The following is a 15,853-nucleotide window of genomic DNA, read 5'->3' on the forward strand; positions in this document are numbered from 1 at the left end:
AGTCCAGTGTAGCATGTGCTTTGGACATTGTTGCTCTGCCCATGAGGATGTCCATGCTCTTCCAGTGGAGTTTCTACCACTCCCTTTTCCCCGGCAGGCTTGGCGCATCAATCCTGTACTAAAAGTGTCTTCCCTGCCCACCATCACACCTTCGAAAGTCATTTCAGGCATCTACTCCGATACACATATCTCCTCTTTAAGTTTATGTCAGCTCTTGTGTCCATCAGAGGAGAACAAGAGAAAAATGAATAAACAATAGAAACAGTATCAGCAACAACGACGAAACAAGCATCTGGACAGCACTTTCTGTTTCTGAGCTCGCAGTCATTAATTTTTCTGTCACTCTTTTTATATCAAGCAGCTGAGAGAATGTTAGGATTTAGAGCTTATTTTCCATCTGTTACCGTGGCTCAGCCCATCATGTGCAAGAGCTTAACTGGAGCTGCTCGAGACACCTGGGTCTCACAGTTGTCTAATGGTAGGAGAGGAGAGGAGGGGGTTCCCAATAAGAATGAGTTGCCCACTCTTTTACTCTCCTCCAGTCACCCAGTACCATGACTAAATGAAATACTCTATTTTACCGATAAGGGATATTTCTTTCTTTCCACATGAACAACGTTACTCAACAACCATCACCAAAAACAAAACAAAACAAAACCAACCAACCAAACAAACAAACAAAAATACCCACACCATTTTAATTTTACTAACCTGGAATTACCTGAGATAACCATGGTAACAAGTACTGAAGTAACATAAATTGCTTATATAACCATAGAAACGGTACTACAAAATGGGAATTACCTGTAATTTATCTCAGTTTCTTACCATGACAATAATATAATGTGCATTTTTCACAAAACACATATTTTAGCTACAGTAGCAATCAAGAAGTTATTCAAAACTCATTTAAGCCTTTCCAAGAGGTATCAGTTGTTATTTAGTTGCTATGGTTCTTTCTTATTAGTAATTTTCTAGGTAAATGGCACATAAAATGAATTAAAATATAAGACTTAATGCAAACTACAAGCAACAAATTAAAATGAGAACAAATGTTTTGTGAAGGAAAACCAGATACTTCTGGAAGATACTTACACAAAGAATGCTCTGATCAGCCAAAGATGGAACAATTGTCTGTGTCAACTCTGTTTAGTTTCAGGTTTCTTTTTCTTTGAACAATATTTGATATTTCTATTTTTCTCTATGTATTTATAAATATACAATGGTGCCACATCTGTTTTATATACCCCACCAAGTCAAAACTGGCCCATCAGATCCCTACCTACATATACTGGCAGGGTGCAGGAGGCGGGAGCTAGGCCTCGGTTTCTTCCTACTCAGTTCCTACCACATGCAGGCCGGGGGATCCAGGCAAGCTGCTCAATTTCTCTAACTCCATTGAGTCAGAGAGTCCCACGTTGGGCCCGTGAAATAACTGAAACCACCTGAGGCCTCAGGCTGAAAGACATACTCAGAGGGGCGGGGATATAAGTTCCCCGGTCACTTCACAGACTTCACCAATATCCTCCTACTTACTTCGACCTTGTAGCCTCTCTGGTGATCTAGAATAGCGTCCTAGCATACATTAAGCCCCACAACCTTACATTTGAGTTCATTAATAATGAAATTCGTTCACCTAGTGTTCATGAATAGTAATTTAAACAGTTTTATTAAGATATAATTCACATACCATAAAATTAACTTATCAAAAGTGTAGAATTTCATATTTTTAGTATACCCACTGAGTTGTGCCGCTCAATTCTATATTTTTTAATTATATACATTTTTAATTCTATAAATTTTTGATAAATTTAATTATATACATTTTAATTCTATACATTTTTACAGCCCTCAAAGAAACCCCTTATCCATCAGTACTCAGTTCCTATTCACACTCTCCCACCCACAGCTACTAATCTACTTTCTGAATTTATATGTACTTATTCATCCTTATTCTACTGCTGAAGCAAATGTGGTAAAATATCTGCATTTGGGAAATTCAAATAAATGACAGATGGAAGTTCTTCAAAAAATTATTGCAACTTTACTACAAGTTTTACATTGTTTCAACAATATAATAGGTGCAAAAGCCTATTTTGCACCCTCTCGTGATCTTTTCTTATTTTATGTGTTTTAATTTCCAGTCATCTCTTATTCAACAGAGGTTATTTTGAAATATGTATATTATTTATTTACATAATTATGTTCTTATACACAGGACATTTAGTCCTTAATAGGTGCTGTAGATCAAATATGATCACAATTTTCTGCATAACCCCCTTTAAGAGATACAGTCTATGTCACTGACCATTAGATGTGTTCCCTGTGATTTGCTTTCACCAACAGAACCTGGCAGAAGTGACACTGGGGAATTTTCAGAGCCTGGGTCTCAGGAGCTTGCAGCTTCTGCCTTCAGTTTCGTAGATTGTCCTGCTGCCAAATATAGAAGCCTGGGCCAGCCTAGTGAATAAATGGAGAAGGGTGCAGGGAGAGAAAGGAGTGAGAGAGTGGTGGGAGAGAAAAGGGGTAAGAGAGTGGTGGGAGAAAAGAGAAGAAGGTTCCAGCACCCCACCAGCTCCCATCACGAGTATGTGAGGACACATCAGAATTCCATCCAGGTCTGAATCGCTGACTGATGCCGTCATATATGTGAGCCAAGCAAGATCAGCAGAAACACTATGGTTGTTTTGAGCCACTGAAATTTAGGGTGCTTTTTGTTCTGTTTTGTTTTCACAAAGCAGTGGGTTTGGAAACTCAACCATTCTTTACTTTTATTATTAGTTGTCTGCTTATGTACAGATACATTGATCCCTCAGCTAGTCTCTTGTCTATTCTGTCTTCTGTGGATGTTTTTACCCTTCCCAATCCTGGTACACTACTGACAACATTGTATTTGGTCTTCTTTTTCAAGCCCTCTTCTGGACATCTCTCAAATGAAGAAAGCATGTCTTAGACTGCTTTTGAGACAAACAAAAACGTCAGGGAAAAGCAATTTTATCTTCAATGAATGCTGATATATCAAACTGCAGGACAGTAGGCCAGCAGGGCCAATGGGCCCATGACTCCAGCTGAGTGGTTTCCCACTGTTCAGTTGCTGCTCAGGGAAAAATGTTTCTGGCAACACATTACATATTTATTACATATTTAGCTTTGAAATCTAAAATATGTAAATACATATTTACATATAATAACTACATGTTACATATGTAAATTCTTACATACTTAGCTTTGAAATCCACTGACCCTCAGCTTCAAAATAGGTCTTGGCCCATCGTAAGTAGTCCACAAATATTTGTTAACAAAATCAATAAATGACCTCACAGTACTAACTACTTCTTTGAATGGCAAGATATTAATCCACAGGGTTGAGCCCTTGAAATCCGAAATAGTCTTTGTCTCACTAAAGCGCCTGGATTTTGAGAGCTGGCCCCTTTTGGCTGGTTTTCTGATTTGATTTACTACACACACACACACACACACACACACACACACGAATGTCAAATGGTCAAAATTAAGAAGACTTTTGGGACTCAGGAATTCCCCACTATCTTTACTACTTCTTGGGTTCATTTCTTTACCAAAACATGATGTGTTTAATTTGGTCTTTTAACAGCATGTCCAATTACGCCACATTATGGCAAACCTGTAAATGCAGAGAGCAACATAACAGTTTTAAACTTTTGTTTCTACATGGTTGAAAATTTTATCTATAGCAAAAATAATAACAAATGCAACAAAAGGATGGAGTTAGTGGTGCACACTGTTTATGGAATATCTGCAGAGACAGTAGATAGAGAGCAATTATAAAAATAATTGGAGCAGAGGCACTGGTTCTCCACTCAACCATTCTTTACTATTATTATGGTATCTGTATGCATAGTGCCTCTGCCTGCTAACAGACCACAACCGATCCATTCTGTATAATAAAACAGAATTGTCTGGAGCTTTATTTTATGAACCAATAATTTGAGTCTTACATTTCCCTTTTTCTGCTTATCAGGCTAAGTATTACAGATATTTTTCCATTCATTAAGGAGGAAAAAAAAAACCAAACAGAAAATAAATCCTTCTAACTGGCTCTTTCTAGTGGTCCCCCTGCTGCTGTTTCGCAGCGGTGGGTTGGACTCACCAGCTGCCACACTGAAACCTCTGACCACCTGTAGGGATCAGGAAGCCTTTTGAGTCACCGCAATTTTTCAGGAATAATTCTACATGAAGATGGAGACCAAGGGAGGCTTTATGCTGCATATATTTAATACTTATTCTTTCCTTTCTGTTATAAACAACAGTAAGAAACAGCTTCTACTAGAAGTAAAGAAGAAGAATTTTTTTTAAGTAGTCATTAGATCAGTGCCCACAATACACACCCTAAATACTGAAGACTTTTCTTTTTCATAATTATAAGGCTAAAACCGAAATACAACCGATATAGGTATTAAGTACATTATTTTTTAAAATCTAATTTCCATGCTTAGAATGGCACCAAGGAAATAAAGGGCCCTCAACAAATATTTATTTATTAAATACATGCAGATAATTCAGTAACTATTTTAAAGAGTAAGCATTTAAGAGAAAACGCTGAGTAACTATGATGGTCCCACAAATGACTGGCTGATCAATCACAGCTGTATTGAGTCATTAATGACACGTTTTAGATAATTTCCAAAGGCACCAAAACCCAATGTCTTAGGCCCAAGAGTTTTGTTTGTTTCTTTGAAATCAAGCCTTCTTGTTTGCCAGTCTTTACATCATGAGTTTGCATTTCTTGTGAGTTTTTGTTTGCTACAATATTTCTGTGAGTGTTTAGTTTGTATCATGACTACATTTACTGCACACAGCTGAAATACAACACTCAACAGAAGGCTTGACAGCAGAATGGAGGGGTGCATGCTGGCTGTTGTCTTAGTCTGTTGGCTGCCATAACAAACTACCATAGACTGGATGGCTTACACAGAAACTTATTCCTCAGAGTTCTAGAGGTTGGGAAGCCCACAATCCAAGTTCCAGCTGATCTGTGTCCGGCCAGCGTTCTCTTTTGGGCTTGTAGATGGCCACCTGCTTGCTGCGTCCTCACACGGTATTTCTTTGGAGCACTCCCAGTAAGAGAGAGCGAACTCTCTGATGTCTCATCTTATAAGGAAACTAATTCTACCTGATGACGACCCCACTCTTGTGGACTCATTTAATCTTAATTACTTCCTTAGATGCCCCAGCTCTAAAGACAGCCACACTGGAGGATACGGCTTCAGCATATGAATCTGGGAGGACACAAATATTCAGTCCATAACATTCCACCTCTGACCTCGTGAAATTCATGTTCTTCTTGTGTGCAAATATCATCCTGACAGCCCTGAATATTTTAACTTATTCCAGAATCAACCCTGAAGTCTACATTCCAAAGTCTCATCAAACTCATCTAAATCAGACATGGGTGAGACTCAAGGTATGATTCATGATGAGGTAGAACGCCTCTTGAATTAATCCTTCTTCACACTGCTGATAAAGACATACCCAAGAGTGGGTGATTTATACAGAAAAAGAGGTTTGATAGACTCAAGTTCTGTGTGGCTGGGGAGGCCTCACAATCATGGTGAAAGGCGAAAAATATGTCTTACATGATGGCAGACAATGGAGAAAATGAGAACCAAGAAAAAGGGCTTTCCTCTTATAAAACTATCAGATCTCATGAGACTTACTCACTACCATGAAAACAATATGGAGAAAACTGCCCCCATGTTTCAGTGATCTCCCACGGGGTCCCACCCACAACATGTGGGAATTATCAGAGCTATAATTCAAGATGAGATTTGGGTGGGGACACAGCCAAACCGTATCACCTCTCTACCTGTGAACATGTGAAAACAGACAAGTATGTGCTTCCAAAATATAATGGCTAGACAGGCACAGCATGGACATTTCTTCCAAAGGAAGAAACAGCAAAGAAGAAAGAGGTGATGTATTCTATGCAAACCAAAAACCCAGCAGGCAAATTCCGATAGATCTGAAGACAAGAATACACTTTGGATCAATGCTTCTTCTTCCAGGCCCACTGAGATGGCAGCATCACTCCCATAGTTCTGCAGGGAAGACCTGCTCCTTCAGCTGTGGTGGCCCTGCCTTTGAGACTTTGCCAGGTGGTTCTGCCTATAAGGACTTGGGTGACAACAGCCAAGCCCATTGAAACAGAGGTGGTAGCTCCGTCTTTGAAACTGAGGAGGAAGCCCTAATAACCTCTGAATCCCCTTCAGGGACATTCTTTTCTTTTTCTTAAAGGATGAAGCATGTTCACAGCTCAATAGCTTTATGGTCCCCTTCTGTAGATTCCAGAAGTCCAATAGCCTTCTTCCATTGTGTCACACTTTCTTAGGTTCCTTTACTTCAAACTGGCAGTATCTCTGCAAGTATAATCCCATTTCTGTTTCTGGCTTCTGCTGAAGTGGTTGATTACATTTGTGGTTTACAGAAACATGAATCTTATCAAGTAGTTGTTCATCTACACCCATAGTGTTCTCTTTGGAACATGTTTTCTCCTTTTTTGCAATATGGATAGTCTAGGAATTTTGTAAATCACCAAGTTCTGGTTCCTTTTTGCTGAATACTTTCTTCAATTTATCTCTCTCCTCTCGTATCTTACTCCTAATGTAAGGAAAACTTAATATGCTTCAATATTTTTCTTTGAAATCTTCTCAGCTAAATATCCAATTTCATCACTCTCAAAGTTCACCTTCCACAAAATGTCAGTACACAGTTTAGCCAAGGTGCTTGCCACTTTATAAAAAGGATCACCCTTACTTCAGTTTCCAATAACCTGTTCCTCATTTCCACCTGAGACAACACTAGAATGACCATTCCCATCCATATTTCCACCAACAATCTGTTTATGATGATATATGCATTCTCAAGAAGATGAAGACTTTCTCTTCAGGTCTTCTGTTTTCTTGCTGTCCTCCCCAGAGTCACCTTTAATGTACACATTTCCACCAATAGTCCCTTCATGGTAATCTAGACTTTTTCTGGTATGTACCCCAAAACTCCTCTAGCTTTTACACATTACCCAGTTCTAAAGCTGCCTCCTCATTTTCAGGTATTTGTTACAAAAGCACCGAGCTTTTTAGTATTAAAATTTATCTGTTCAGGCTGCCACCACAAAATACCACAGACTGGGTTGCTTAAACAATAGAAATATGTTTCTCACAGTTCTGAAGAGTGAGTAGTCCAAGATCAATCTTCTGGCCAATGTGATTTCTGGTGAGGGCTCGCTTCCTGGCTGGCAGACAGCTGCCTTCTCACTGTGTCTTCCCATGACTTTTCTTTGGTATGTGTATAAATATAAAGAGAGAAGCAGGGTCGGGGGAGAGAGAGAGAGAGAGAGAGAGAGAGAGATATGCCTGCACACTGCACAAGCACAAGCTCTCTGACAAGGATACAAATTCTATCAGATCAGAATTCCACCCTTATGATCTCATTTAACCTTAGTTACTTCCTTAAAGGACCCATCTCAAAATACAGCCACACTGGGCTTAAGGCTCTAACATATGAAATTTTGTGGGACACAAAAATTCAAGCTTTAACAATGGGAAAATTGAAGATAGGACATTAGAACTTACCCATTCTGAGCAACAGAGAGCAAATAAACAAGAGAACATCAGAGACTGATAGAATTTTAACAAAATATACATCTATGTCATCAAAATCCCAGCAGAGAAGAGAAAGTAGTTGGAGCTAAAATAGTGCTTTGAAAAGTAATGGCTGGAAGCTTCTCAAATGTAGTGAAAGACATAAAACCACAGATTCAAGGGGCTGAGTGAAACAGAAAAAAGGTAAAACCAAAGAAATTCATACTAAGACTCATCATAGCCAAACATCTGGAAACAAAGGAAAATGAAAAAAATATTAAAATTAGTGAGAGAGCAATGACACCTTAATCATAGGGAAAGGACTAAAAAAATGACAGTGTATTTCTTACCAGGAACAATAAACACCAACAGAAAGTGGCACATTTTTTCACAGGCTGAAAGAAAACAACTGTCAACTCAACAATTTCATATCCAGTGAAAGTATCCTTCAGGGATGAAGAGGGAATCGAGACACTATCAGTCAAAAAAAAAAAAGAGATTATTTATTTTCAGAATACTTAACACGAAGGAATGGCTCCAGGAAAAAGAAAAAAATTATACCGTATTAAAATATAGAGATATATATTATACATTGATAAAAGTGTCAATCCACCAAGAAAGATACAAAAATCCTGAACATGTATTCTCCAGAAAACAGAGCTGCAAAATATTTAAAGTGAAAACTGATTGAACTGAAAGAAAAAAAAATAGACAACTTCACAATCAAATACCCACTTATGATAAAACCTCTCAAGAAAGAGTCAAGAATGGACTTTTTCCACTTGACAAAAAATATTTACAAAAAACCTACGCGTATTATGATACTTAATTAGGAAACACTGAATGATTTTCTCCTAAGAGCTGTATCAAGGCCCAGATATCTGCTCTCACTACTCTCACTCAATATATACAGTAAAGTCCAGCCAGTGCAATTAAACAAGAAAATATATAAATAAAGTGTATACAAATCTAAAGGAAACAAATAAAACTACCCCATTTGTAGACTGCATGATTATAGATGTAATCTCCAAATGCCCATAAAAAAATTACTAGAACTAATTTAGAGCTGACCAATGCCATAGAATGTAAGATAAATGTACAAAATTCAACCGTATTTTAATATACTAGCAATAAGCACGTGCACACTGAAGTTAAAAACACAATACCATTTATGATCTTTACAAAAACTTGAAATGACCCAGATATCCCTCAGTGGGTGAACAGTTAAACGTTGATATATCCATACTATGGAATACTACTCAGCAATAAAAAGGATAAACTATTAATTCATACAGCATGGATGAATCTCTTGAGAACTATGCTGAGGGAGGAAACAAATCCCAAGTGTTTATATGTTGTATAATTCCATTTACATAACATTCTTCAAATGACAGAATTATATAAACAGAAAAGATTAGTGACTGCCAACATTAAGGAGGGGATATGAGGGGCAGAAGAAGAAAAAAACTAATATGAGAAATCTTTGTGATGATAAAAATTGTATCTGTCAGGGTTCTCTAGAGGGATAGAACTCATAGGATATATGTATATATATGAAAGAGAGTCTATCAAGGAGAGTTGACTCACATGATCATAAGGTGAAGTCCTATGATAGACAATCTCTGCAAACTGAGGAGGTAGGAAGCCAGGAGTGGCTCAGTCTGAGTCCCAAAACCTCAAAAGTAGGGAAGCCAACAGTGCAGCCTTGAGTCTGTAGCTGAAGGCTGGAGAGTCCCTGTTAAACCACTGGTGTAAGTCCAGGAGTCCAAATACTGAAGAACTTAGAGTCTGATGTTTGAGGGCAGGAAGCATCCAGCATGGGGGAAAGATGAAGGTCAGAAGACTCAGAAGGTCAGCTAATTCCACTTTCTTCTGCCTGCTTTTTCTAGCTGCTTTGGCAACCAATTGGATTGTGCCCACCCAGATTGAGGGTGGGTCTGCCTCTCCCAGTCTACTGACCCAAATGTTAATCTTCTCTGGCAACACCCTCACAGACACATCCAGAAACAATACTTCGCCCCCTTCAATCTAATCAAGTTGATACTTAATATTAACTATCACAGAAATGTGCCACGTTGTGACTCTACTAGTGTCAATATCCTGGTTGTGATATCGTCCAATTATAACAAGATGTTACCATTGCAAGAAACTAGATAAATGGGTGTATGAGATCTCTCTGTATTACTTGGTACAACTAAATATAAATCTATAATTATATCTAAATAAAAATCTAATTAAGAATAAACATATATCATCCTTGCACTTCTGAATGAGATGGAGTACAGGGATATATCCTCCCACTACAAACAACCTCCAGCAGACAAGATATGTGAGACCATGGTTAGCAAGGCAATAGGTATCAGACAAGTGGACTGTGATCCATAAAAGGAGAAAAATAAAGTGAATCCTATGACTGTCCCATTTCACTGAATTGAGAGGGTTTGTAAGCCATATGGATGGGAACAGCAGACAGCAAGGGCTTCTGAAGACTCCCTGAGTTGAGAAGACCGAGATGAGAGTCTTGGAAGGAGAAGGTACTTGAGTTCACAGGTTAGGGTAACACAGAGGAGGAAGCTGCACAGCATCCTTCCCAGGGTCCCCAGGGAGTATTCAGTGGAGTCCCTTATCACCACCCATATGCAAGGAAACGCCCCAGGGCCAGAGACAGAGCCACCCTGAAAGATCAGTAGTAACAGTGCTGAGAATAGTCTCTTTCCATAGGTAGACGGGAAAAACTCCACATACACAAGCAGCCTGTAGACTGTGCCGAAGTATCTGGCTGCAGGGTTCGGAATAATTTGCATTAAACTGAGCAATGCCCTGAAAAAAAAAGTAAATAAAAATTTAAAAAATTCAAGCTGTTTCCAAGTAACTGAAGTGCATTCCAGAATAAAGTTCAAGGATATTTATAGGTATTAAAAAAAATCAAGCACACAAGTTAAAATTTACAAACCTGGGCATCCAGTAAAAAATTACCAGGCATGTAAAGAAACAGGAAAATGACTCATGAGTACTAAATTATTCCATCCATCCATCCATCCATCCATCCATCCATCCATCCATCCATCCTTCAAAATTGACCCAGTCCTGACACAACTGTGAGAATTGGCAGAGAATTGCATTAAAACAGTTATTATAACTGTATTTCCATATTTCAAAAAGTCAAGTGGAGACAGGGAAGACATAAAAAAGACCCCAATCAAACTTCTAGGGATAAAAACTACAGTATAGGACCTGTAAAATTTCTTGGACAGAATAAAAGTGAATTAGACCTTGCAGAAAGAGAAATTAGTGAGTGTGAAGACTTGGAAATAGAAACGATCCAGAATGAAACACAGTATGAAAAATGAATTTTTGAAAATCAGCAAAGCAGGAGTGAGCTGTGGGACAACTTTGAACAACCCTAAAATGAGTAACTGGAGTCCCTGAAGAGTAAGGAGGGACCACAAAAAACATTTGAAGAAATAATGGCTAGAATGTTTCCAAATTTAATGAAAATGACACTCGTACTTCCAAGAGTCTAAAATCCCGCTAAGCATTAGAAACATAAAGGAAACACCACCAAGGAATATCACAATCAAATCTCTCAAAAGCAGTGACAAAGAGAAAATCATGAAAGCAGAAAGATCAATTTGACATCATATCATTCATTGATGTATCTGTTCGCTATCTGACCCTGGCTCTAGCAAGTAAGTAAGTCACCTATTTCTGCATATCAAACTACTACCAAAGTCTTTAACCTTAGATAGCAAACATGTATCCCCTCAATGTTATTGTGGGGCATGGGCCAGGGATCTGGGAGCAGCTTAGTCAGGTGCCCCTAGCTGGGGGTCTCCATCAGACTATAATAAAGTTATTGGCCAAGGGCAGGCAGCTACATCGGGCTCACCCAGAGTGTACTGCCCCAAGTCCACTCATTGGCTGTTGGTTCTTGATGGTCCTTGGGCGTATTGGTTTCTCCCACTGTGGGCCTCTCTCAGGCAGCTCACAATATGGCAGGTCTTCTTGCAGAGCAAATGGGACAGAGTGAAGAGAGGGCACCCAAGAAAGAAGCCACAGTCTCCTGGTAAGCTCATCTGGAAAATGACATTCCAGAATTCTTGTCAAATTCTGTTAGAAAACAGTCATTAGGTCCTTTCCATGTGCACAAAAGGATGAGGAGATTACACAAGGGCATGAATGCCACCTGGCAGGAATTACTGGGACCATGGTAGTGGTGTGTATCATAGCAAGGTCCCTGGGCTCCAGCACCCTTGTTTACCATGGTATTCCCAGCTCCTCCATGGTGGCCAGCATCAAGTAGACAGTTAAGTATTGGGATGTGTGAAAATACAAATGAATTGTCTGCTAGCCTGGAAATGCATAGTACAATGATCTGAACCAAAACAACAACTTTGATGTTATGATCCAGTGCCATCTGCATTACTAATCAATAACCTGGGACAACTGGTGGTACACATTTCTACAGTACCCTTTCTTTTCAGAAAGCAAGGGTTTAACTCCCCCTGAGGTATTGAGCAGATGTGCCAAATTCTAATTTCACTTTTTAAACTAAATAGATTTTTTTCATTAAATCATTAGATCGTGGCTTGTGTTTTTATGAAGCAAGAAACAACAAGGAAATTCTTTTCATAACCATAGAATGGGAGATTTAACTTTGATAATTCCTTCAGCATTTCATAAACTGCTTGTATTTATGTAGTAACGAAAAAATACAAATCCACACATATTTCACTGCAGGAGAAATAAATGAAGCCCAGTCTGGGGAGACTTGTCTTTCATCATGAAATGTGCAACATTTGGCTGCAGTGAATTCACAATTTGTCTCACTAATGTAAACCCTCAAGGGTGCTGAGGGCCCCCGCAGACAAATCCTCAGGGCTGTGTCTGTGCCCTCCAGGGACTTGGGCGTGAGTTAACCATAGAGATGAGAAGATCCGAGGATTCTGATTCTAGATCATGTCTCTGTCAGGGAAGTCCTAACTTACACAATTCTCTTTACCCTAAAATGTCCCCATAAAGACATACATCAGAAACACTGCACATTTTCAGCCATAGGACACCAAATAAGAGACAGTGATGTTCCGTTGTCTTGTGATTTATCTTCAGGTCTGTTGGAGGCATTGTGGACTCAGTCACCTTTCCTGGATCCGGAGGTTCCTGTGTTCTTAGTATGTTTTTTGTACCTGTCTCCGGGTTTCCTTGAATTAGGCGTTAACTGCCTAAAACAACAGGAGAAAAAAAGTCAGTATCAGAATATTCAGATGTGCAAACACTCACGGGAGATCATTTTTATCATAAATACGGCCATTTTTAATTACAATTATGGCCATTTTTGTTAACTTGGTCCACATGTTATTATTGCACACTATTCATCAGAGCAGGTCAGTCCTACGTGGAGGTCATTAGTATTTGATAGTCTAGCTGAAAAGGCAGCAGAGGCACTAGTCTTTTCAGCTGTGCATGACTCATGCTAGTTTACTATTCTAGTCTTGTAGGCCTTTTAAAAACTCACATCCCCACCGGATAGCATAGTATTTTCAGATCAATTTAACCAGATTTATTCTCTGACCTCATCACTCAGCTGGTGCAGGGAGATGGTTACCAGCAGTATTAAATCCCACTTTATCTGTAATCTTATATCTTATAAGAAATTTTACATTTTTCGTGTTTTCCTTACTTTTCAAAATGATGCCATTATTTAAAATATAATTATATGTAAAATATAGTAAGAGTAAGCTGGGCGCAGTGGCTCACACCTGTAATCCCAGCACTTTGGGAGGCCCAGTGGGAGGATCCCTTGAGGCCAGGAGTTTGAGAACAGCCTGGATAACACAGTGAGACCCTGTCTCTACAAAAACAATAAAAAAGAAAAAAGAAAAGAAAATTATCTGGGTGTGTTGGCATACCTGTAGTCTCAGCTATTCTGGAGGCTGAAGATCACTTGAGCCTAGGAGATTGAGGCTGCAGTGAGCCGTGATGATACCACTGCACTCAGCCTGGATGAGAGAGCAAGACCTTGTCTCAAAAAAAAAAAAAGTTGTAAGAGTAGGGCTATTTAAGAAAGTCATTTAAGGATGCTAAATACAATGACATATAAATGAGAAGCTGAGTTTACTTTCTTAGTTAATGTTGACATCCTAGAAATAAAAGGTTATCTTTAGAGCCCATCATAAAAAATACTAAAATTCTAATACATTTTATAGTTGTGTTAAAAAATAAAAACAAGACAATAAAAACAGAAGTATAGGAGAATATACAGGTGGATTGTCCTTATCTAAAACGCTTGGTGTATTAGCATTCTCTAGAGAGACAGGACTAACAGCATAGATGTATATATGAAGGGGAGTTTATTAGGAAAATTGACTTACACGATCACAAGGTGAAGTCCCACAATGGGCCATCTACAAGTTGAGGAGTGAGGAAGCCAGTCTGAGTCCCCAGACCTCAAAAGTAGGGAAGGTGACAGTGTAGTCTTCAGTCTGTGGTTGAAGGCCTAAAAGCCCCTGGCAAATAACTGGTGTAAGTCCAAGAGTCCAAAAGCTGAAGGACTTGGACTCTGATATTCCAGGGCAGGAAGCATTGAACATGGGAGAAAGGTGAAAGCCAGAAGACTCAGCAAATCAAGTCCTTCCAACTTCTGCCTGCTTTATTCTAGCGATGTCAGCAGCTGATTAGATGGTGCCCACCCAAATTGAGGGTGGGTCTGTCTCTCCCAGTCCACTGATTCAAAAGTTAATCTCCTTTGGCAACACCCTCACAGACACAACCAGGAACTATACTTTGCATCCTTCGATCCAATCAAGTTGGCACTCAATATTAACTGTAACAGTTGGGATCAGAACAGTTTCAGATTTTGGATATTTTTTAAATTTTGAGATATTTGCATATATATAAAGTATCTTAAGGAGGGGGCCCAAGTCTAAATATGAAATTCATTTATGTTTTATATACACCTTATACACATAGCCTGAAAGTAGTTTTATATAATATTTTAAATAATTCTGTGCATGAAATAAAGTATTGACTGTGATTTGACTGCATCAGATCACATGAGGGTGAAGTGTGAAATTTTCCACATATAATGTCATGTTGAAGCTCAAAAAGTTTTAAATTTTGGAGTATTTTGGATTTTGGACTTTCAGATTAAGAATGCTCAACCTACATATCTGATCTTGAAATCAAAGTCATTTTTCAAACCCAAATCAATACAAAATACAAAGAAAAAAATAAATATAAATTTGAATTTAAACATGTTAAAATAGTCACAAAGCTAACTTTAACAATTGTAAATGAAGAAAATAATTGCAACAAATATATAAGAAGAAGAAATAAACTATTGTAGAAAGAGCCCATGTAAGTAGATAAGAAAAAAAATGCTAAAATTAAATAGGAATTTAATTAAAACCTGACTATTAGAAAAGAAGAATTACAGATGATTTAAAAAAACTATTAAAATTGTTCCACTTAATAACCAAACAAAGCAAAATTAAAAGAAAAATGCGATTTTTCAGTTTAAGAGATTAGTAATTTTTTCTTCAATGGTAATATACAATTCTGGAAAGAATGGAATAAAATGAGCTCTCTGACATACTTATTGAAAAATCAGCCATTTTGAGAGATGGCAATGTAACCCTTTCTTTCTCTCTCTTAAAATGTTTGTTACTTCTTGGAAAGTATTTGTATTAGTCTATTTTCACACTGCTAGAAAGAACTGCCAGAGACTGGATAAGTTATAAAGGAAAGAAGTTTAACCCTAAAATTGACCCTTGTCTTGTTCAGGACTGAAACTGCCTTTGTAAGACTAATGAAAGGCCACAGATTAGGATTATGGGAGAGGCCTGAACTCTGCTAAAACATAGGTGTAGTTAATGAATAATCAGCTGTGGTTCCAGAGTTCACAAGATTTTTAACTTTCCTTCATTATTCCTATAGATAACATCACTATTGTCAAAATTTAAAACTGGTCTTTGTGATGGTTTTCAGATTTTTGCATTCTGGTGACCAAATGACTCCACCAGGGTCCACGAATCATGACTCAACTGTTCCCATAGCCCCCAGCCAGAGGCTGACTCGGCAACCAGGAACATTATCCACACATCCATGATTTCATCCGTAACCAACCAGCAGCATCAATTCTTTAGCTCCCTTCCCACCACGCTTTGCTGACTCCTTTTTCGGACTCAGCCCACCTGCACCCAGGTGAAATAAACAGCCATGTTGCTCACACAAAGCCT

The sequence above is a fragment of the Chlorocebus sabaeus genome, chromosome 13 (genome assembly GCF_047675955.1).
Source record: "Chlorocebus sabaeus isolate Y175 chromosome 13, mChlSab1.0.hap1, whole genome shotgun sequence".
NCBI classification, from domain to species: domain Eukaryota; kingdom Metazoa; phylum Chordata; class Mammalia; order Primates; family Cercopithecidae; genus Chlorocebus; species Chlorocebus sabaeus.